Genomic DNA, 24,043 nt, shown 5'->3' with positions numbered 1-24,043 from the left:
TACGTTTGTTCCTGCAACTGTATTTTGAAATTTGCAAGACACGTTTAGAGCCTCAACCACCCATAGGAGTATAATCCCTAGATGGCAGTTTCCATTCAAGTCAGGACTGGCAGCCATTGATAACGTATCCATGAGTTTAACAGTCAAATTGTTTCCAAAAACCTTCTAGAGGTAAATGCTTCTATGGATTATATTGTGTGTCTATGGGTACAAACTCAACAAGCACAACGTTCCACATTTGGTTTGTTAACCACATGCTGCCCAAATTGAAACCTTCCTGTAGGTTACAGTAAAAAATAAAATTGTAAAAAGAATAGGAAAAATATGTAATCTCTTTCTCTCGGGCCACAGAAGCCCTCCCAGCCTTACAGGTCTGTGCCAAAACCATGCCCCCGTTTAGCTCATGCATCATTCTGGCCCAGCATGGACACGCACACTTTCAAACATTACATGCGGCATATTGATTGGAGCTGTGTACAACTTAAGTGCAAAGTCTAAAGAAATGTACACGCTCTTGCTCTCACACAAACAGCCCCCCAGGTTATCCAATGTAAGGCGATGCAGCCATTTCTTTTCTCTTTTCAGATCTTAAACAGGTGTGGACTGAAATAAGTAAATAGAAACAACATCCAAAGACATCCACATAGAAAAATAAATGGAGAGTAGATGCGACAGCATCATCCCCTTTTTGTCCCTCTGGGTAGCACGAGTTTGTTGACATAACATGTACAGTACTATAAAACGTACTGGAGTTCCTATCTCTTTATGGGAAACCGGGGGAACTCCTTACACGACAAGTAAATCCCCACAAATATCGTTAATGTCTTCACATCACAGCTTTAACTAGCGTTTAACATTCTGACTGCGCTCTACCCAGTGTGAGGAAGGGGGCTCCTTGATAGGAGATTGCCCACCACCAGGTGTTGTACGGCTTGATTGAGAGGCCAATATTCACGGCTTTGTTACTGAAACTTAATTCACTTTACAGTGGTTCTGTTCTGGTTACCTCTTGCCAGACGCCATCTACACCTCGTATCCTACCTCTAAATAAGTTGTCTCATTATGCTGCATTTACCCACACTCTTGGGCTTGTGTGGGAGGTACAGTAAAACTGGGTTTTGGGACGTGCAAAACACCAAGATTGTGTTCAAATTCAGTGGCTCTCTTACACACCCAGAAATAATGTGACAGAACACACCTGATTAACTCAAAAACCTGTCAAGAGAGTTGCATCAATACTGCCATGAATGGAGGACTGAATTAGAGTAACTATGTAAAAAAGTGTTTTTAAATTCTGAATGGTACAACCAATACAAAACATTGGCAATAGTGCCAATCATTATGGAGGGCAGTGTATATGGAGTGCCTTCGGAAAGTATTCAAACCCATTTGCTTTCTCCACATTTTGTGTTATAGACTTCATTTATAATGGATTACATTGTTTTATGGAATTTGAGACAATTTATTGAAAATTACAAACTTAAATGTCATATACCTAAATATTCAGACCTTTTGCTGTAAAACTGCAAACTGAGCTAAGATGCATCCTATGTCCTTTGAGGTCCTGAACTGGATTGGAACCTGTAGCTAATTCAGTTGATTGGACATGACTTAGAAAATACTTACACATAACTTTATTAACACATTGCCACATTGCCCAGTGCATGTCAGAGCAAAAACCAAACCATGAAGCCTAAGGAACTCTCCGTAGACCTTTGATATAGAATTGTTTTTGATGCATAGATCTGGAGAAGGCTAAACAAAAATTTCGCTGACATTCAAATAACCCAATGGCCAGTCTAACTGAGCTTCAGAGTTCCTCTGCAGAGAAAGAACCTGTCTGACGGTTAACCATCTCTGCAGTACTCCATCAAACAGGTCTTTATGGTATAGTGGCTAGACAGAAGCCACTCCTGAGTAAAAGGCATGTGACATGTTGCCTGAAGGACTCTGAAAGCATGAGGAAATAGATTTGCTGGTCTTATGAGACCAAAATTGAACTATTTGGCCTGAATGCCAAGCGCTATGTCTGACAAAAACGAGGTGCTGCTCATCCCCTGGATAATAGCATCCTTACGGTGAAGCATGGTGGTGGGAGCATCACGCTATGGATGATTCCAGTGACAGGGACTGCGAGAATGGTCAGGATTGCAGCAAGTATGAACAGAGCAAAATACATAGAGTTTCTTGAAGAAAACCTGATCCAGAGTGCACAGGACATCAGACTAGGGTAAAGATTAATCTTTCAGCATGACATTGACCCAAAGCATACAGCCAAGACAACACTGGAGTGGCTTCAGGACATGTTTGTGAATGTCCTTGAGTGGCCCAGCCAAAGCCCATATTTGAACCCCACAGAATATCTGTAGGGGGACCTAAAGATCACAGTTCACTGATGCGACAGTATCCGGTCTAGTAGAGCTTGCGAGGATCTGCAAGGAAGAATGGGAGAAAATGCCCAAATCCAGCTCTAGAGAGCGGGTAAAGGCCTATCTAAGAAGACTTGAAGCTGTGATCGCTGCCAAAGGTGCGTCTATACTGTAAGTACTGAATATATTGTCGGAAATACTTGTTAGATTGATTGTTGGCAAAAAAGAAAATACATTATCAATTATAAATTAGGTCTATAACACAAAACATTGTCAAGGAAGGGTTGTGAATACTTCCCGAAGGCACAGTGTTCCCTAAGTGTTTAATCCCTGGGAAAATACCCACTGTTGCAAAGAGTGGTAATTTTAGTAATTTGTGGCCTTTCTGTGAGCATCATGATTTGTTGTTTGGCTATTTGCATTAACAAGCAGGTGTATATAAATGTAAATGCATATGTTTTTCACATGTAAAATACATGTATATGTAGGATTTGGGGAGAAAATAGCAGTGTTCTTTATAATATAATCAAATGAAATACATTAACAAAACTCACATTCTGGACTAACACTTTGGCCATCTTAAATAATGTATTCGGTTTTGTCAGTCAGAAAACATCTGGACAAAAGGAAACCACAGAGCTCCATTATGGATTTGAATGGGTTCTACAACCACATTTTGCTGCAAGCAGAATTTACTTGTGTAACCTCGTTCTATGTACCAACCACAGTTTTTTTTCCAGTTTCTCCCACAACCCCATTTTCTAATTAAGCAACCACTAGTTAGGGAAACACTGTTTTAATAGAAAACTTTATTTTTTCTTAAATACTGTAGTGGTTGACAGACACGGTGAAGAATAAGGCTGGCTTTTAGACGATCGGAGATCCCCTCCCTGTATCTGTTAATCCCAACCTCTCCTCCCTTTCTGCCAAGCCTCCTCTGATGGCTAATTACAGGCTTTGATCTGTGTTTGCTCCATCTGTTGAATATTTAACATACTGTAATTACGCTGAATATTCACTAGGCACAACGACTCCTGCGGAGTCACTGTCACTGTAATGATCTGTGTGTGGCCACTGGTGGGGTGGAACTGGTACCGCGAGTTTGATTGAATGCATTGTGGTTTTAAACCTCTGTCATTTGGTTACAATGGGCACATGACCTGTTGCCTCATCTATTTGCCGACAATCCAAACCCTAACCCTTTTTTTCCCGACACCAGGACCTAAAAGTTTCATAGACACACAGTCAATTACATGTTATGTCTGGTGAATTTTCCAGAAGTATTACATGGAGACAAAGAGGAAGAACACTGAGGAGAAGGAATAACAACTTTTGGCCGTCACCATTGCCCATGTAATTAACCTTACAGAGCTCTCATATGTCCAGTGATTTACTGAAGCCCAATTACACATGTGCACCTTTGGAGTAGAAATGACAAGGGATGGATTGAATCAAGTCCTTATGGACTATGGGAACACAGAACTGAGTGCCAGTCTTTCTGCTCCTGCCAACCCCATCACTGATATCCATCCAAAACTGCCTGGAACTTGTCTCTATTGAAACAATTGACCATTGAATGAAGAATGAGACTGGGTAGTGAGAGTCATTTGAGGCTTGATGGATTCCTTTGGGGTTGTACTTTGGCTATGCTCCTGAAGGTAACCAGTATCTGTGCACAGCTGAGTAGGGAGGATGGCTGAAATGAAAGCAACAATGGAGAAAGGAGTGTTCTTATTGGCAGAGTTGGCTTCTTCATCATGAATCTTGTTGTAGCGATAGAACTGCCCCTGAGGCATAACTTATGTGATTCAAGGATAAGGGGAGGAACTAAGTTGAACTGGTTGAAGAGGCATTTAAACAAGTAAAATATGCATCCCTATGCACACCCACTGTGTATGATATATTAGAAATAGGATTTGTAAAATAGGTATCTTATGAATTACAAACTTAAGGTCATAACTTATTATAAGATAAGGGTGATGTTGTAATCAACAAATGGATGATTTAGTACACAAAAACAAGGATCATGAGTCCCACTAAAATCTAATTTATTTTCATTTTTAAAGTGAAAGTTTAAGATTAGGCATGGGCAAACATGGTTAGGGAAAGGGTTCGGGTTATGTTTTGGGTTCTGTTTAAGATTAGGGATAAGCAATAGCCATGGTCAAATTACTCCTCAGAGCTTGAGCTCCCCCATCAACACTGAGGCAACTAATCACATAATTTCAGCCTTGGTGGGAGAACTGTTTCACGTACACGATCCATGATGAAAAACACAGCAGGCATGTATTCCAACACCAGGGCACAGGAGAGGATAGTAGTTAAAGGTTGTGTGGATCATCACCCCCAACTGTAGTCATAATAGGCACTGCTTGACTTCGTATGATAGTAGTGCAGGAACTGACCATGTCGGTCCATTAGACCCGGGTCCCTCTCTTCTGCCCAGAGTTGTCCGGAGGCTACTTCTTTTATTGAGGAGATGGTAGCCTACACATTTCCTCATAAATTACAAGTCCTGGTGCAGCACTCCAGACAGCTCCGACAGTCATACACCAAAAAAGAAACAGGTATAATGTCAACTTAGCCACCTTGCTTTGACGTAACTTACCTTTTCCATTTGATCCCTTGTAGCTTGATTGAAAGGGCATGATGCTTACAAAGCTAGGGTTGCAGGCGTTGTGGAAAATAAAATATAAAAACCTCATGATTTATTTTACTAAGAACTATTGTATGAAGTCACAAAAATATCTAATTGTTATGCTGCAATATATTCTATCTGTCATGGTTATGGGGCAGGACACGAGGCACAGAGCTGAAGTAAGAAAACATTTATTTAATACATTTTTTAAAACCAACAAAAATTGAGGTAAACCACAAACTGAAGGCAAACAGCACAAATAATGAACCACACATTATTAATTTTTTCAGTTTTTAAATGGCGGTTGGCAACCAGTGTTATCGGTGTATTACCGCCACCAACTGGACTGGAGTCCCTCGTTATTATTCCTGTTTCCTTAAGAAACGATACACAATTTATACCCACCTTCTATTTACCTAACACTGTCCTTAAATTAATTTGTACCATGCCAAGCTTCCTCATTTCTACGATCAATTTCTTCTGTTCCATCCTATTTTCCTAGCATCAAAATAAAACATGATCTAACGTTTCTAATACCTCTATACAGTTCCCACAATTCCCAGACAACGCAAAGCATCTGCCTCTAATTCGAGACCAACAAAAATCGACAGAGAAGGGAAGAAAGTGTATTAACCAGGATGAGAATGGGACACACAAGGCTGTCAGGTCCTGACTAAACCTCCAGGCACACAGAGATGCCTAGAGGCATCCTAATAGTCAGGACCTGACAGTACCACCCAGGACAGGTGTGGTACCAGGACAGGTGGAGGCTTCACCCCCAGAGCAGATGCTGGAGCAGGCCCTGACACCAGAGCAGAGGCGGGACGGGATGCCGGAGCCAAAGGAAGCTCCGCCCAGAGGCAGGAAGGGGCACTGGAGCAGATGGAGGCTCCGCCCCCGAGGCAGGGCTGGGTGCCCGGAGCAGGGTGAGGGTCAGGAGCAGGGGAAGGTGGCAAGAGCTCATTGTCCCAACTGTCCGGGGGTGACAGCAGTTGCCCTTCGAACCATTCCGGTGGTAGTAACGGCAATGACTCGTCCCACCCCTCGCGGGATGACAACCGGGACCCCTCGCTGAACCCCTCATCGAAGAGTTCACATGAGTTGGGAGACAGGAGAACCTCATCGTCCTCTGTACTACTGCTCCCTTGGCCAGAAGGGCTTTTCCACGAACCCCCACCAATGTAACAGCAGGGGCCCTGCTTCCCGCCCTGCAGACAGGCCCCACAGCACCCCACCCCCCAAATAAAAACTCTAGGGGAAGGGTCTTCTGGGGATGTTCGCCGGGCCTGCCCCTTGGATTGCTGTCGTGTTGACGACACCGTAGCCCTGAATCATGGTGTTCTTGGGCCTGGTTTGGTGGTTCATTCCATCATGGTTATGGGACAGGACACGAGATGCAGTGCTGAAGTATGGCAACATTCATTTTATTTGTTCTTTAAAACCAACAAAAGACGCAGTAAACTGCAAACTGAAGGCATACAGCACAAACAATGAAACACAAACTGCAAACTGAAGGCTAAAAGAGTGCGCAATTCCAACCTTGCGTGGAATACCTGCAGACGAGGGACATGTAAGTAGTTCTATACAATTAGCTGTCTTTATTTTGCAGTTCTACACGAACTAAACTGCAAACTGAAGGCATACAGCACAAACAATGAAACACAACTCAAATGACCAAAGGGGTAACTTAAATAGGATCCCCAATTAGAGACAACGCGGGGCAGCTGCCTCTAATTGGGGACCAATAAAACTGAAAAGCAGAGATGCCTAGAGGCACCTCTACTGTAGGGCCCTGACTATCACCTCCAGGCACACAGAGAGGCCTAGAGGCACCCCCATAGGCAGGACCTGACACTATCAAGCGTGGCTATCCATCCACCAAAAGAGCAATTGGGTGTCCTGGCGACTGTCTGAGCTACACTCTGACCACACTGTTGGCTAAACATCAGCTAGGCCAATAGGACAAGACCCTGACAAGGTTGGGTGTGATTGAGGGACTGATTAATTCCCTGAGCACCCAACTGTTCTGCAGATAGAGGGTCTGATGTGTTTTGTACAGTAGAGCAGAATAGAGGGCCGATAGCTCTTCTTCCTCCTTCATCCTAATTTGAACACTGATCTAAACATTCCTTATCCTCAGTCTGAAAGTTATTCAGATTGTCCACTGTCCATTGAGCCGCGGCCACTAGTACATCACAGCTGATTAACAGGCTGTCTTTGTAATTGTGGTACAATGGTATCAGATGAACATTAGAGGTGGAAAGGTGATGCGAAGACATTAATGCTTAGGTTAACAAAAGTAATGAAGTAGTGAGATAAATGCCCATGCAACATTTGGCATATAGCTGAGATGAGCACTATTTCAGTATTAAAGTGCCCATATTATGAAAAAAATCACTTTTTCTGGCTTTTGGGGTGTTCTTTGGTGTCTCTGGTGCTTCCACACGCATACAAACTTTGAAAAAAAAACATCCATGCTGTTTCGAGTGAGATATGGATTTCTGAATGTCCTCTGTCTTCAGTCTCTGGGTGAGCTGTTCGAAAACTCCTCGGACTGTGACGTCACAGTCCGAAACATTTGAATATTCCCACCCTCCACCCCTCCAAACAGAGCATACCTAATGTCTCCACCCACCAGGTACAGCAGTAACTTCTTCTCTGATATCCTCCATGTTGTTACTGATTCAGAAGCACCACTTAAACTGTGCTGTTGTTGACTGTAAAGAGGAGCACAGAACACTCCATTGCGTCCCAGCTGCAGAGGACAGAAGAGCAGCAAGACTTGAATTCATATTTGAAGGCAATGTCCCTGCTACAGTTGGCAAAAAAAAGTCGGTTTGGGCTAACCACTTTGAGACGGGCTGTTTCTCCAACTTCAGTCAGTACAAGGCAGGATTAGCCAAGAAACTTTTGCTAAAAGAGTGCGCAATTCCAACTTTGCGTGGAATACCTGCAGACGAGGGACATGTAAGTAGTTCTATACAATTAGCTGTCTTTATTTTGCAGTTCTACACGAACTAACCAAGAAGTGTTTTGGCAAACTAATATTTTAGCTAGCTAGTGTTTTGGTCATAGAGGGAGGTAATAATCTTTTCCTACAAGCTATTTCCAGCAAACCACTTCAGAAACATGTTTTATGGAACTTATAGACCTATTTTAACTTGTTGAAAAGCAGTCATAATATGGGCATTTTAAAATACAGTACCAGTAAAATATTGACACATTTACCCATTAATATACAGTGGGGAGAACAAGTATTTCATACACTGCAGGTTTTCCTACTTACAAAGCATGTAGAGGTCTGATACACTGCAGGTCTACACTTCACCTGTGAGAGACGGAATCTAAAACAAAAATCCAGAAAATCACATTGTATGATTTTTTTAATATTTTAATTAGATTTTATTGCATGACATAAGTATTTGATCACCTATTAACAAGTAAGAATTCCGCCTTTCACAGACCTGATAGTTTTTCTTTTAGAAGCCCTCCTGTTCTCCACTCATTACCTGTATTAACTGCACCTGTTTAACTTGTTACCTGTATAAAAGACACCTGTCCACACACTCAATCAAACAGACTCCAACCTCTCCACAATGGCCAAGACTAGAGAGCTGTGTAAGGACATCAGAGATAAAATTGTAGACCTGCACAAGGCTGGGATGGGCTACAGGACAATAGGCAAGCAGCTTGGTGAGAAGGCAATAACTGTTGGCGCAATTATTATAAAATGGAAGAAGTTCAAGATGACGGTCAATCTCCCTTGGTCTGAGGCTCCATGCAAGATCTCATCTTGTGGGGCATCAATGATCATGAGGAAGGTGAGGGATCAGCCCAGAAATACACTGCACGACCTGGTCAATGACCTGAAGAGAGCTGGGACCACAGTCTCAAAGAAAACCATTAGTAACACACTACGGTGTCATGGATCAAAATCCTGCAGCGCACGCAAGGTCCCCCTGCTCAAGACAGCGCATGTCCAGGCCTGTCTGAAGTTTGCCAATGACCATCTGGATGATCCAGAGGAGGATTGGGAGAAGGTCATGTGGTCTGATGAAACAAAAATAGAGCTTTTTAGTCTAAACTCGCCGTGTTTGGAGGAAGAAGGATGAGTACAACCCCAAAAACACCATCCCAACTGTGAAGCATGGAGGTGGAAACATCATTCTTTGGGGATGCTTTTCTGCAAAGGGGACAGGACGACTGCACCGTATTGAGGGGAAGATGGATGGGGCCATGTATTGCGAGCTCTTTGCCAACAACCTTCTTCCCTCAGTAATAGCATTGAAGATGGGTCGTGGCTGGGTCTTCCAGCATGACAACGACCTGAAACACACAGCCAGGGTAACTAAGGAGAGGCTCCGTTAGAAGCATCTCAAGGTCCTGGAGTGGCCTAGCCAGTCTCCAGACCTGAACCCAATAGAAAATCTTTGGAGGGAGCTGAAAGTTCGTAATGCCCAGCGACAGCCCCGAAACCTGAAGGATCTGGAGAAGGTCTGTATGGAGGAGTGGGCCAAAATCCCTGCTCTATTGTGTGCAAATCTGGTCAAGAACTACAGGAAATGTATGATTTCTGTAATTGCAAAAAAGGGTTTCTGTACCAAATATTAAATTCTTCTTTTTTGATGTATCAAAAACTTATGTCATGCAATAAAATGCAAATTAATTACTTAAAAATCATACAATGTGATTTTCCGTCACTCACAGTTGAAGAGTGCCTATGATAAAAATTACAGACTTCTACATGCTAAGTGAGAAACACTGCCGATTTTGCAGGTTATCAAATACTTGTTCTCCCCATTGTATATGCTGTGTATATAAATATTGCATTCTGATTTACAATTCAACCCAGTCTTTTCTTGAGCATGCACCCTACCTACCACAAGGAGTCAATAGAGTATGATGAAACAAGGCAGCCCAGTCCACCATCCTACACATTCACCCTGGGCGGAGGTGAGCCAATTTGCACTGCTCTCTATGGGATCCCTGGGCCTTGATGGTATGCAGCGATCAGGATTTTAACTCCTGGCTGCAACAACACTCGGGACAGCTCTGGCATTGTCAAGCATTAGATTGTGATGCTTTCTCTGTGAACCTGTCAGAGGATTATATAAAACGCCGCTATGTGGGTCTCAGACATTATCATCTACGGTTTGTTGGAAACTTATTTGTCATATTTGTGGAGCTGCTGTTTGTCTTTCATCAATAATATATCATCCCATTAGCAGTAGTTCGCTGTCACATTCAGGTAAAAAATTATAGGGTATCAAAATACAGACCTTCTGAATACAAGTAACACTGACTTAATTAAATAATGATGCAATCTCTTTCTAGGGTCAGAGACTCACTAATAAGTATCTGTTTTGCCCAGCAGAGCGTGTTAGCACATCAGTGATGCAACTGGAAATAACTGTGTCCTGAGGAGCTGAGAAATGTAGCTAATCATTCACTCTCAGAAAAAAAGGTTACTTTCACTGTATCTGTGAGGGAACTCTTTGAATAACCAATTTTGGATTCCAAGAGGTTCAGGGGACAACCATTTCGGTTGCTGGTAGAATCCTTTCGGTTCCACTCAGAACTAATTTGTCCATGTGGTTCTACATGCACTCAACAAAAGATTTACATCTGGAACCAAAATTGTTTATCCGTGGTGATAAGCCCTAGTCTGGTGCATCAGAGTATCACCAGAAAGACTTTAGAGACGACCTCTGATAAGCATAAGAGGTCCTGTGTGGCTCACTTGGAAGGGCAGGGATTACGTTGTCTGCTAAATGACATATTATATTATAATTATTGTCTAGCACATTTTCTTGACCCCCTGCTTCCAGCAGAAGTCCCCGGGGATGTTTCTGACCAGCCGCTTAGATTGATAGCTGACAGATTTAGTTAGTCTCAAGTGTTTCTTTTAATTAAGCAATCCTCCAAGGAAAGAGACCGTGGTGTGTTAAACCCTGGTACACATACAGTTGAGAAATACTTTAGCATTTCTCTGCATTCTACAATAAGTCTAACGTCAACACACAGGTGTTACAGTATTTCTGATTGCATTCAGTATTTTGTGAACGGTAGGCTACAACATGTAGGTTCACGATGTGCCATTATTCTCGAAAAAGGCAACAGATTAACCAGACTAAACCCTATCCAAAGTGAGTGATTACAGTGACAATTATGAAAATGTTCTCCCATGTAATTTCCATTCGTTTAAATTTAGTAGTAATTCAACGCATATATGTATAACAGATTATTTTTGTGTGTTTTTTTTTTTAGATTTTGGAGGGAATAAAAAGCAAGTCATTGGGTTTGAGGAAATGAGTGGCATTAGGTAATTATTCTCATTGAAAATTGTGCCAGGAGCGCTGAAATCCCAAATCAGTCATGTGGTGCAGCCCAGGGGACTATGACAGCAGCTCCTCTCTATCAACCCATTGCTCCATATGAACGTGGCACATGATGGATTTCAGGGCTGCGTTCATTCCATCTCCTCGCCGCAGAGATTGCCTGGGGAGGCAGTTGGGTCCCTGACAAGCAGAGCCTGCTCCTCCTCCGTGCCTCCCTCCGTCACCTTGATCAACATTCAGTGGCTCGTCCTGTATCCATCACGCAGGCCGACACATCCCATTTGAAGCGTTTCTGTCATGTTGCTCGGCCCATGAAAGGACGCTGTTGGTGTTGAAGATGAACGATGGCGGTGAAGGTGATGATGACTACAGCCACCATCGTTAATTATTTTGGTTTTAGTAGTTAATGAAACTGTACTTGAAAGACATCTCAGAAATAATAATGCAGGACAAACCCTATGCTATATTCGAATTTATACCATTTGCGAAAAGGTGCGCAGGTTATTTTTTTAACCCACCTGTAAAATGTACGCAAAATGGATGAATGTACGTATAAAGACTACGCAATCAAATGCCCTAATGGAGAGATGCCAGAAACAACTATATTTATGAGCATAGTTCAACTGGTGCATTGATCCTATAATGAAGTGCAAAGGTAAGAATTTGTACCTTGCAGTTCCCAACTGGTTAATGTGTATCTCGAAAATAACAGTTTCACAGGCTGAATTATGAATAAGGCTCTTAAAAAATGCATGCAAAGCAATACAGTGCTTGGCATACACAGCATGTAACAGTGTTACTGTATCTTGCTTCAGATTATTGAAAATGAATAATTGTCATATTATTCCTGCAAATTATTTCTTAGGAATAAAATACCCTTTGTCTATTTCCTTAGTATACTGCATATTTTGTCTTTAGTTTTCCTAGGCATAACATGAGTAGTTCAACATTCATTCCACTTTCTCTTTTCATTGCAGTAATGTGGAATGCGTTCTCTGTCGACTTTTAACAGATGCATGAATAATAGTATTTCCCGAAATACCAAAAGCCCTGTTACCCCTGAGAGATCATGGACATGAAAAACTTAGCACAATGCAGAAGTGCTGACTAAAGCTGAACAACGGACAATAGATAAGACGTGATGGCCGTTACTGGCCCCATACACTCTGTCCACACCTCCCGCTAGGAACTGTCCATACGACTGTCATAGATTCTATCGATAAACCTTTCTTATTGGTGGATAATAGACTGTGTTATGTTTGGTTATGACCACTGACCTCCTATGTGTTTTGGCATAAAAGACTGTGTTAAACTTATAATTATTGGAGAACATGTAAGACCTGATGAACATTAATTCAGTCAGGCCCTAAATAACATGCCCATACTCTAACATTAATACAGTCAGGGTCCTAAACCACATTCCCATACCATAACATTAATATAGTCAGGTCCTAAATGACATGCCCTTACCCTAACATTAATTCAGTCATGCCCTAAACCACATGCCCATACTCTAACATAAATTCAGTCAGGTCCTAAACCACATTCCCATACCATAACATTAATATAGTCAGGTCCTAAATGACATGCCCTTACCCTAACATTAATTCAGTCATGCCCTAAACCACATGCCCATACTCTAACATTAATTCAGTCATGCCCTAAACCACATGCCCATACTCTAACATTAATACAGTCAGGGTCCTAAACCACATGCCCATACTCTAACATTAATTCAGTCAGGCCCTGAACCACATGCCCATACTCTAACATTAATTGAGTCAGGTCCAAAACAACGTTCCCATACCATAACATTAATATAGTCAGGTCCTAAATGACATGCCCTTACCCTAACATTAATTCAGTCATGCCCTAAACCACATGCCAATACCCTAACATTAATTGAGTCAGGTCCTAAACCACATGCCCATACCCCAACATTAATTCAGTCAGGCCCTAAACCACATGCCCATACACTAACATTAATTCAGTCAGGCCCTAAACCACATGCCCATACTCTAACATTAATTCAGTCAGGCCCTAAACCACATGCCCATACGCCAACACTAATTCAGTCAGGTCCTGGTCCATACATACTGTTCATGTGGTATGTATTCTGACCCCTGTGCTTTTCCCACATTTTCTTACGTGACAGCCTTATCCTAAAATGGATCTGTCTACACACAATACCCCATAATGACCAAGCCAAAACTGGTTTTTCAGATGTTTTGCTTTTTTTTTTTTAACAGACAAAACAGGGGCCTTATTCACAAAAAAAAAAGTATCTTACCACTAAGATGACTCCTAAACAGCACAAAAAGTTCCTTGCTAAAAGTTTCTTCTTAAAACGTTTCACAAAGCTGCTAAGACCAACTTTTACTACTGAATGGGGAAAAGTCCAAGAGAAAGGGCGGGGTTTACCCCGTTGCTATGGATGATGCCGTGTTCCACGAACAAGCCTACTTACTATGCCCACAGTGATTGGCTGACAGGGGAGGGGTCATCAAAGCAATTCTGTAGAATGATATGCCATATTGAAATTAGGAAATTAAAATAAAAATGTAGAGTAAGTGTCACTTATTAAGCATGAAACCAAGAATGGCATACTGACTAGTCAAGATTTGTTCTGCTAATTTGGCAGCTCATAAAGAACATTGCATTCATCTTTTAATGCTGCAATAATGTGTCCCATCTATAGCATCAACTACACTGGGTGGTCCAGCTATGGCCATGAAGTGGGCTTAGATCTTTTTGTAGGTGGTGAATGAGGAAACCAAAAGATTTGTTGGACGATATGGGGCCTGGAGAGGGCATTTATTGTTTGATATAATATTCTACTGACAGATGACTGAGATATACCTAGTTCGTCTGCGCTGGATAGCTGCATTTTCCCTGTGGCCAAGTAGCGTAGAGTTGTCACAACCTTGATCTCTGGTGTTATTGGGTTTTTATTCCTTTTGTTGGTGAAGTGACTGAATCCCTGACTATCTCTACTATGATCATAATACCCTCATAATTAAGGCGATACCTTGTTAAAGCCTAGTATCATTAAATGTTTCTAAAACTTCAACCTGATTACGAGGCGGATTGCCGGCAGCAGCCCTCTTGACTCCCAACTTTTCACAGATTTAGGAGCTGGTTTTAGAGCTAAAACACTTCGTGAAATACTCTTAGACCAAAAATGTAGGAGTCCTAAAGTTAGGACTGACAATGATATGCCCAGCAAGTTAGGAGCAACTTTTAGCCTTAAGGGGTTTTGTGAATACTGCCCCAGAAATATATCATAACACTGAATTCTCTATTTGGTATGGTATTGAAAAACCCCTGTTCCTTAGCCAGAACCTCATTCAGGTTACTTAGCTGGTCTCTCTGCCCTGTTACCTACATACTTCAGGCCTGAATTCCCCAAGTCACCAACAGTAACTTTACTACATCACACTGTTTACCACAGCCATGGTATTTACCCATCTTAGTCCTGTGACTTGTTTCCTAGATAATCATTTCCCAGATTGTTTCCTAGATAATCTCATAGTACATTGGTATAACACACATGCCCCAGCCGCATTCCCTTTCATGTCTACCAGAAACATGTGCCAGGAAGAATTTGAATGGACAGTAGATGTCTATCCAGTTACCTGTGTATACAGTGGATCTTAAAAGTATTCAACCCCTTGTACTGAAATCAAGGGTTTAATCTGGAGTTTTTGAAAACAGAAGGAATGTCCATAATCAAAAGAGTCCAAGAGTAAAATAGTGTCAGCATCCATACGAAAAAGTAATATATGACACTATATATGAATGTAACTTAATTCAGTGTCTTACATGAGCATATATGGTGTAAAAATATATTTGGTTTGATCAACACATATATATGAAATATGTAATTAACATATATGATCATGTATTACAAAAAATATGTTAAGTCTTTTAATGTATATGGCCATACATTAGATTTCCGTGTGGGCAAATTGTTCAATATAAAACAGAAAATAATGGATCACATAATTAGTCACTCCCTTTGCTATGACGCTTGAATGGGCAGTCTTACAATGAATGGACTTCAGAATTAATGTAATTAGTTGAACGGAGTCCATCGGTGTGCAATCACAGAGTTTTTCATGATTTCAGGTTAAATACATCTATCTCTGTGAGATCCCACAGTCAGTTAGTACAATTCCCCAAAAAAAACTACATCCTGAATCCTACGGAATATTCAAAGCAAATCCGGAATAAGGTTCTTCACAGGCACCAATCAGAGGTAGGATATAAGAAAATTTCCAAGGCATTCGATATCCCCTGGAGGACAGTAAAGTCCATTATTAAGAAATGGAGAGAACATGACATAACTGTAAATCTGTCTAGAACCCTCCATCCTAAAAAAATAAGTATCAACGCAATAAGGGACCTGAGCTGAGACACACTGTTCTTCACAAAAGTGGCCTTAATGGGAGAGCGGCAAAAGGAAAGCCATTGTTGAAAACAATCACATCAAGCCTCGGCTATAGTTTACCAGAAGGCATGTGGGAGATCAAGTAGAAGAAGATTCTAAAGTCTAATGAGACCAAATTTGAGCTTTTTGGCCTCAATTCTAAGTGCTATGTTTGGTGCAAGCCCAACAATTCACATCATCCCTACCATGAAGCATGGTGGTGGCAGGATCAGGCAAAGAGTGGGCTTCCCTGCATCAGTGCCTGGAAGGCCTGTGAAGTACAGAAAAGGTTCGGAGGAAGAAAACCTGCTAAAGTCTGCAAGAGACCTGGGACTTCCAGCAAGACAATAACCACAAACAAACAAACAAAACCAAACTGGAGTGACTTGAAAACACAAAAAGGTCACTGCCCTGAAGTGAACCAGTCAAAGCCTGGGCCTCAATCCAATTGAGCACATGTGGTTAAGAGTGGAAAATTGCTGTTCACCAAGGGTCCCCATTCAATGTTTTGCAAATAAATATCAGAATTAATTGCTGTGTCCAGATGTGCAAAGCTAATAGACTAAGGTGGCTCTATCAAATATTGACTAAAGGGGGCAAATACTTAAGCAGTGAATTACCTTCTGTTTTATATTTGAAGTTAATTTAGAACAATGTGTCACTTTGACAATGTGTACATTTTTTGTTGATCAGTGTCAAAAACTCCAAATGAAATCCATTTTGATTTCAAGTTCAATGAAAATGTGAATTCTTTACATACCTGATAACATACCCCAGATAAATCCATGTCCACAAAAAGTGCACAAACAATTATACCAACAACACCTACACTTGTACTTCAATCCACAATATTCTTACCAGCCAGGGGTATACCTTCTCATCTAGCGTAATACTGTTTTACAAAACAATTGTCTATCAAATGACATACAAAAATTTGCATACCGCTCCATATAAGCCTCAGTATTTGCCCAGGCGCTTGAACCCCAATTTAGATACCTATAAAGTCAACCCTGTGCCTGAACCCAATTAGTCAACTGCCAGGTCCATAGAAGTGCCAAAGCCCTCAAATGTAAACCTGGTCTAGCCCTGCACCTCAGCTCTAGTACTCCTACTAACTAGGTCTACATCTTTCACAAAATCCTAATACTAATAGTTACTATATCTACAATGTATTTCACAGACCAAATAGCATGCGCACTAATAAGGTTTAATCTGCTGCTCTATGTGCCATGTTGATTAACCAGATCTGCTATTGTGCAAAAGTAAACAGACCTATTGAGATTTGTTAAATTATGATACTAATTCATTTTATGTAACTATGCTTGCTCCTTACATAAGACAGTTAACAAGCAAATTCACTGATTTAAATAAAATGTGAAGGCCAATGGTTAATCTTAAAACATACAGTGTATGTTCATTCATCACAAGCATCGTGGATTGTATGTATTGACAATGAAGCCACATGTAATCTAGAACCATTTATATTTACAAAGAACATATTTCTAAAACATCTCAAATGCATTTTTTTTACAGCTGAAAACAGGTTGTCCCTTTTGTCCCTAATTGTCACAATTAATCTGTAAGATTAGTACTTTAGGATTTATGCTTGTTGTCTTGTGACCAATAAAATTAATTATTTAAAACTTTATACTAGCCACTTTGATAATGCATAATATGTAACTTATTTGCTGGTATGTTATCTGAATGTCTGTAGAGCTTGAAAATCAGTCTTGGGATTGGTGGTCACTATTGCTTCTGATGGAATTAAATTGGTTTTAATCAGCAGTAGGGAAGGCTAGACATACTTGAGACATAGCCACATAATCAGTGCCTCCTCAACAATGCATGCTTTAACCCAAAATCAACCGTGTATTTTTCTTTTCTCCAAACAACATTTGTTCAACCACATAGAATGTCTTTCTGGCATAATCTGAACATTGATTGGGGACCACATAGGTTAGTACATTTGCGAATAGATATTGGTCAAAATTTTTCTAGGAAACAGCGCATTTCCATACGTGTGTGTGTGTGTGTGTGTGTGTATTTAAGGCATTGTTTCCCTAATGTTATATTCACAAAGTGTGCTGATGCAAGGTGATGCAACATCCTGCCACCTCCAGCACAACTAGAATATCTTGCAATATTCTGTTTCAACTGTCCCAGTATAGACAACATTCCATTATAATTAATTAGACTTGTTATGCTACCAATTCTGTAACAATTCAGAAATGTGTTGACGTGATAGCGATGCTTCTTTTAATTAGAATTTCCAATTACAGTCAAATGTTTGGTTGATCTGACATAATCATCAGTTGTATAATCAATTCATTTTTATAATCACGTTTTGGGGTTCTCACAATGTTGCGCAGATCAAGTGAGTTGGTTTACTTCATTAAGCCCATCATGTGGAATAGCTCTATCACTGGTTAGATTAGATATTCTGGGAATTACATTGATAGTAAGAAATTACACAGTGTAAATGAAAAATTTGACAAATGCCAATTTAAACTTCTTGTCAAACAACCCCGCCAACGCACACACACATTTGTCAAACTCAACTAACTTTTAATACTTCAACATGGCCATTTCTCAAAACAATCATTTGCAATTCAGTTTTGTTAATGATATTCAGTGGGGAGTCGCTGTGGAACCCGCATCTCCTTGAAGAAAACTTCTTAAACCTTACCTTTTTTAAAAGAGTGCTGAAATAACTCTACAGCCATTGCTCTGGATAAAAGCATCTGCTTAATGACTCAAATGTCAAACGTAAAGGAAGCCTGTAGATGTAATGGCAACTGTGCGGTGCAAAGCACTTTCCTTAAACGGGGATGGTTTGATGATGAGCATCTCTTCAGTGAGGGAGCGAGAGTGAGAGTAGAGAGACATTGCATTGGGCTCTTAACCGAGAACAAAAAACTGCAGCAGTAAACACCATCTTTGAATCCAAACAAAGAACAATTGTCCTCATCTCATTTGGTGCCTTAGCTCCTCTCCATTCTAGCACAGTCATTGCCATTCCCTCATGATGAGTGCTTTTATTTGATATCAAACTAATGACATTTCATTCCTACCACATTTCCTCTTAGATTTCCACGCGTAGGAGGATCACATTTATGTATATCCTAGAATGATATTTGTTTTGCATATTTACATAAAACATATCCAGCCAGTCTATACATTTTCTAAATGTCAATGTTTTATTCATATCCCTTCTATCATTTGCTTATCATATCCTACAAACAGTTAAACTGCATAAACTGTCAAAAAAGAGTGATTTGTTTCATTGGTATATTACACATCTAATCCAATTTGCCCTTTGTGTGGAGGAAAAACATTTCAATTGGAATCAAGCGACTCTCGATCATATCCACCAATTATAGTAGTTATTTCCAAAGTTAAAAAAAGGTAGCATCGGAAAGTGCTTTACACAAGTCATAATATTAATTCAAGTCAATATTCTTCACAGGGCTTTCTTCTCTCTTGCAATCAGTACAACATCGTTGATATCATAACATCTTGGTCTTGGTTGGCCTGTAGATATGCATAATCAGGAGAAATGGGAAAACATGTAGCATACAGCGGATGTGCCGCGAAGAAGAACAATACCACCCCCCAACCCCCCCACCTGCCCCCAAAAGAAAAAAAACACTGCTGAGATCCACACTGTCCGCAGTCATCAATTCGATCTGCAGTGATTGACAACCCTGTCAACGGCGTTCACTGGCAGCATGGTGTTCATGGGTTCATCCATGCTAACCAGTTTAGCCCTCACACATGGGAACCATCCGTCTATGAGCTAGCGCAGTAATCTTTAACATGCTACACCACTGTAATCTGATATTCAAGACAGGGTGTCAGAGTGCACTGCATGCAGGAGCCCTTATGAAATATGTCCCCCATAAACTCTTGGAACTGGTCCAGGACGTCCTCTCACACTGCTGCATTATAAATGAACCGCCTGACACTGTGATGATACATTTGTCACATCTATATAAAATCTGTTTTAAAGGATTGTCGCTCTTTATGCACCCCTAGAGTTCAGATTTTGTCACTTGACATTTACGAGGAATCTTATGACCGGCCTTAGCTCTGATGCCTCAATGCAGCCACACAGAGTCTCCGCACTGTGGAAGGTGCATAGAGGTGGGATGCATTTGCTTTATATTCTCATGCATCTTCTAAATGAAACTGATAGGCCTCATTGACCACGGCTTTCTTAAAAGAGGTTGTTTGGCTTGTTTACATTATGCTACACTTTTCTGAGATGCATCGAAGAATACGCTAGATTATGTTGTTGTGTAAACTTGCAAATATAGAAAGCTCGGGACGGCAGTTTAAAAGTGTGAAGACAATTCTGTTGGAACTGTATCAAGTTCCTGTGCAGAGCGCACACATATCACTTGATTTTCCTGCTTTTGACATCCACAATCCTGTGTGACAGGTCTGAATAGAAAAATAGTCATTGACAAGGTCAGAAATAATAAACACCTCAAACTTAGATTCGTCTGTCCATAACATTTTTCCAATCTTCCTCTGTCCAGTGTCTGTGTTGTTTTGCCCATCTTAATCTTTTCTTTTTATTGTCCACTCTGAGATATTGCTTTTTCTTTGCAACTCTGTCTAGAAGGCCAGCATCCCAGAGTCACCTCTTTCCTGTGAATGTTGAGACTGGTGTTATGGGGGTACTTTTTAATGAAGCTGCCAGTTGAGGACCTGTGAGGTGTGTGTTTCTCAAACTAGACAATATATTTTTCGTTTTGCCCAGTTGTGCACTGGGGCCTCCCACTCCTCTTTCTATTCTGGTTGGAGCCAGTTTGCGCTGTTCTGTGAAGGGAGTAGTACACAGTGTTGTACGAGATCTTCAGTTTCTTGGCAATTTCTTGTATGGAATAAGCTTTCATTTCTTAAAACAAGAAAAGACGAGTTTCAGAAGAAAGTTTTTTGTCCCTGGACATTTTGAGCCTGTAATCGAGCTCACAATTGCTGATGCTCCAGGTACTCAACTCGTTTAAAGCAGGCCAGTTTTAGTGCTTCTTTCATCAGCACGACAGTTTTCACCTGTGCTAACATACTTGCAAAAGGGTTTTCTAATAATGAATTAGCCTTTTAAAATTATAAACGTACACAATGTGCCATAAGAACACAGGAGTGATGGTTGCTGATAATGGGCCTCTGTACGTCTACGTAGATATTCCATACAAAATGTGCCTTTTCCCGCTACAATAGTCATTTACATTAACATTAACAATGCCTACATGGTATTTCTAAACAATTTGATGTTATTTTGATGGACAAAAGAAAAACGTTTTCAAGGTAATTTCTAACTTTGAACGGTAGTGTATATAAAATAATCTCAGGTGATTATTAAGACAGTCATAGCGCAAGCAAATAGTAAATTATGCCTTACTGAAAAGGCATGCCAGCATACAACATGTTCTATACGTGTCACCATAGATATATGTAAACATATGGTGCCAATGGGGGTTTCCACGTGTGAGTTATCTCTAAAAAAACATGCAAATTCAAACCCCCCCCCACAGGCTAGCTGAAAGAAGCCACATTAAACTTGTTGTCCTTCGCAGTTCAATCTCCTTTCCAGAGATGACATGACTAATATGTCATTCTGTCAACTCACTAATGCCCTGTCGCAATCTGTATGCATGTTGTATAAAGGGCAATCCTAGCATAAACCTTGCCACACAAACTTCAGATACACTTAAAATGGGAAATGGTATTGATGTTTTGTCTACATTTGGCATTGACACTCAAGTTGCTGATTATCACATCGTGCTCTTTGTCTTTTTAATCACAGTCAAAGACCAAATATCAGTAAGCGTTTTCAAAAATATGTATAAATCCATTTGAAAACATGTTGATGGATATATGTTGTTTTATGCATGCAAGTTTGAGTCTCTAAAACAGAGATGCAGTATAATGGAACCAGCCCACAAACTGACTGCAGCTTTAATACGAATACTTCAAACACCCAACAACAAAAAACAAATTGTGCTTGAAGCCTTCTCTTTTCTTTTTTTGCTTTGTGCTCAGTGGAACGTTTGTATTGAGAAAAAATAGGTTATCTTCATTGTGGCTCAAACGGGGGCAGTTTCCATGTCTCTTGGCTCACAGATGGTGAATCTGGCTCCAGACTGGCTGTGGCTCTGCAGAGAGAGAGACAGAGAGACAGAAAGAGATAAAGACAGAAAGAGAGAGAGAGAGAGGCGTAATTCAAATGAATTTCCATTACAGAAAACTGGCTGGCCCGAATAAATCATAATAAAAATGGAACTTGTGGCCTGTCATCTCCCAAAGATCTGCTACCTTGGGACAGTGCTGAACCCTCTCCCATCATTTGCCCCACTGAAGCAGAGACGATAGAATAGAGCATGGAGAGGCCCTCGGTGCCAGAGGGAAAGTTTTTCAAAAGCGGATTAAAATACAGCTCACTTTTTTAAAAAGGGGGCCTTTCTCTTTGCCATGTATTTATTTTTGCCCATGCCTGTTTCCCTAGAGAATTGGTTATCCGGAGTTGTTGTGTAATGCATTAGGAAGCTCATAGTCTTGGTAATTCATATGACCACTTTACATCCATCTGAATCAGCACAACAATAATATCCTCCGAGATGGGTTTGGAATGACTTGTTCTCTTGGTCAGCCTTAGGATGTCACAACTATGCATAACTCAGTATGACTGTTGCCATTCCATTGTTGCTGGCCAGCATGTGGCTAGCATGTTAAAGTTAACATACAGTGCAATGTTAACTGGGCATTGAACATGTGAAAAATAGGAAAGGCAATATGCGTCGCTATTTAGTGAGCTGCGACAGATGAATGGGGAAAGGCCACATAGACAGCAGCAGAATGAGGATAGACCCCTACATGACTTACCCCCAATGTTTATCAATTAGAGGGAGGGGGAAATGTCAGCCTCTCAAAGTGTGGGGCCCCCTGAGCGCTTTCTCTGTGTATTGTTTGTCACTTTTCAGAGACATAAAGCATGTCAACATGGCACATAGCAACCCTCCAGTGCTTTCAAATTGGCCCTGGAGAGAGTTGCGGGCGCACTTTGGTCTTTTCTCGAAATGTCAAGATACTCTATGGACAAACTTAATCTAAAAATGCATCCGTCATATCTAACACCCCTTTCTACATCTTGAAATGAACTAAGGACGGGGGAAAAATGCTGCTGTGCAAGAAATGTGGCTGCAATTTGCTGCTGTGTGGATTGTGTGGATTTTCATTTTCATATCAGCATCACCACACACACCTACATTGTTGGTAGCATGTGCTGGTTTGCGTGGATGCTGTTTCTTAAAATCTGAAAAGTGTGTACTGCTTTGCTTCTCTTAACAAAGTATAAATAATTTAAAAAACTAAAAGACATTTGATTTGATTTTCAGGAGAACATTGCAATACAAACTGGGTCTTGCATAAATCACTAATTTATACCATTTTCCCTCCGATCCTAAAATAAACATTGGTGGATAGATAGTGACGTGAATACGGATCTTGCACTTCATAAGATATTGTCGAAAAACTATGTCTGCTATTTCATCAGGGAAAATAAAATGTGTATCGGCTATCTTTCTTCTGCACCAAAACCTCATGTATGTTTCATGTTTTCCAACAGAAGCTGCTGTTTGTAATATGTATTTTTTTCCAGTGGCAATCTAATTCCTGTGGCAATATGAGAACACCATGATATAATGAAGATCAAGCTGTGTGTTTGTGTTCCATGAATAGTATCCGGGAACCTTTCTCTAGCGAGGCTTTTTGTCATTTGCTGGTATTGTTGACTAGAACAGTTCAACCAAGGGCACTGCATAAAGGCCTTCTTAAGTGTATGTCTGCATAACCTAACCTGCTCTCAAGTGCCAGTATTCTATTTGAAAAGGCGAGAATCTATTGATGTTTGGCTCATTGAAATATTAATATTCACAACTAACCCCTGCGCGGTGAGAATTTCACGTTGACTACTGAGCGAATGCTTTCAAGCTGCGTTTCAGATACCTCACTGAATATTTTCAGCTTCAGAACTCTGCTTTTAAAAAGGAGCAATATCACAAATATTTTATTGCCTTTACATAGTTCCCCTGTTGTTGTTTTTCCCAATGCGGCATCAATTATTCACTCATACAACAGTGGAAAAATAAATCATACCATGAGATTCTTTCAAAACGGGTTAAGCTCTTCACTCTCACCCACAACAAAGTTCGAATCAAGTGCCCCCTGCAATTCAATTACATCTTAAAGGTTGGGATGTTTCATT

Source organism: Esox lucius, chromosome 17 (assembly GCF_011004845.1).
Source record: "Esox lucius isolate fEsoLuc1 chromosome 17, fEsoLuc1.pri, whole genome shotgun sequence".
Lineage (NCBI taxonomy): Eukaryota > Metazoa > Chordata > Actinopteri > Esociformes > Esocidae > Esox > Esox lucius.
Note: the sequence above shows the minus strand (reverse complement) of the source record.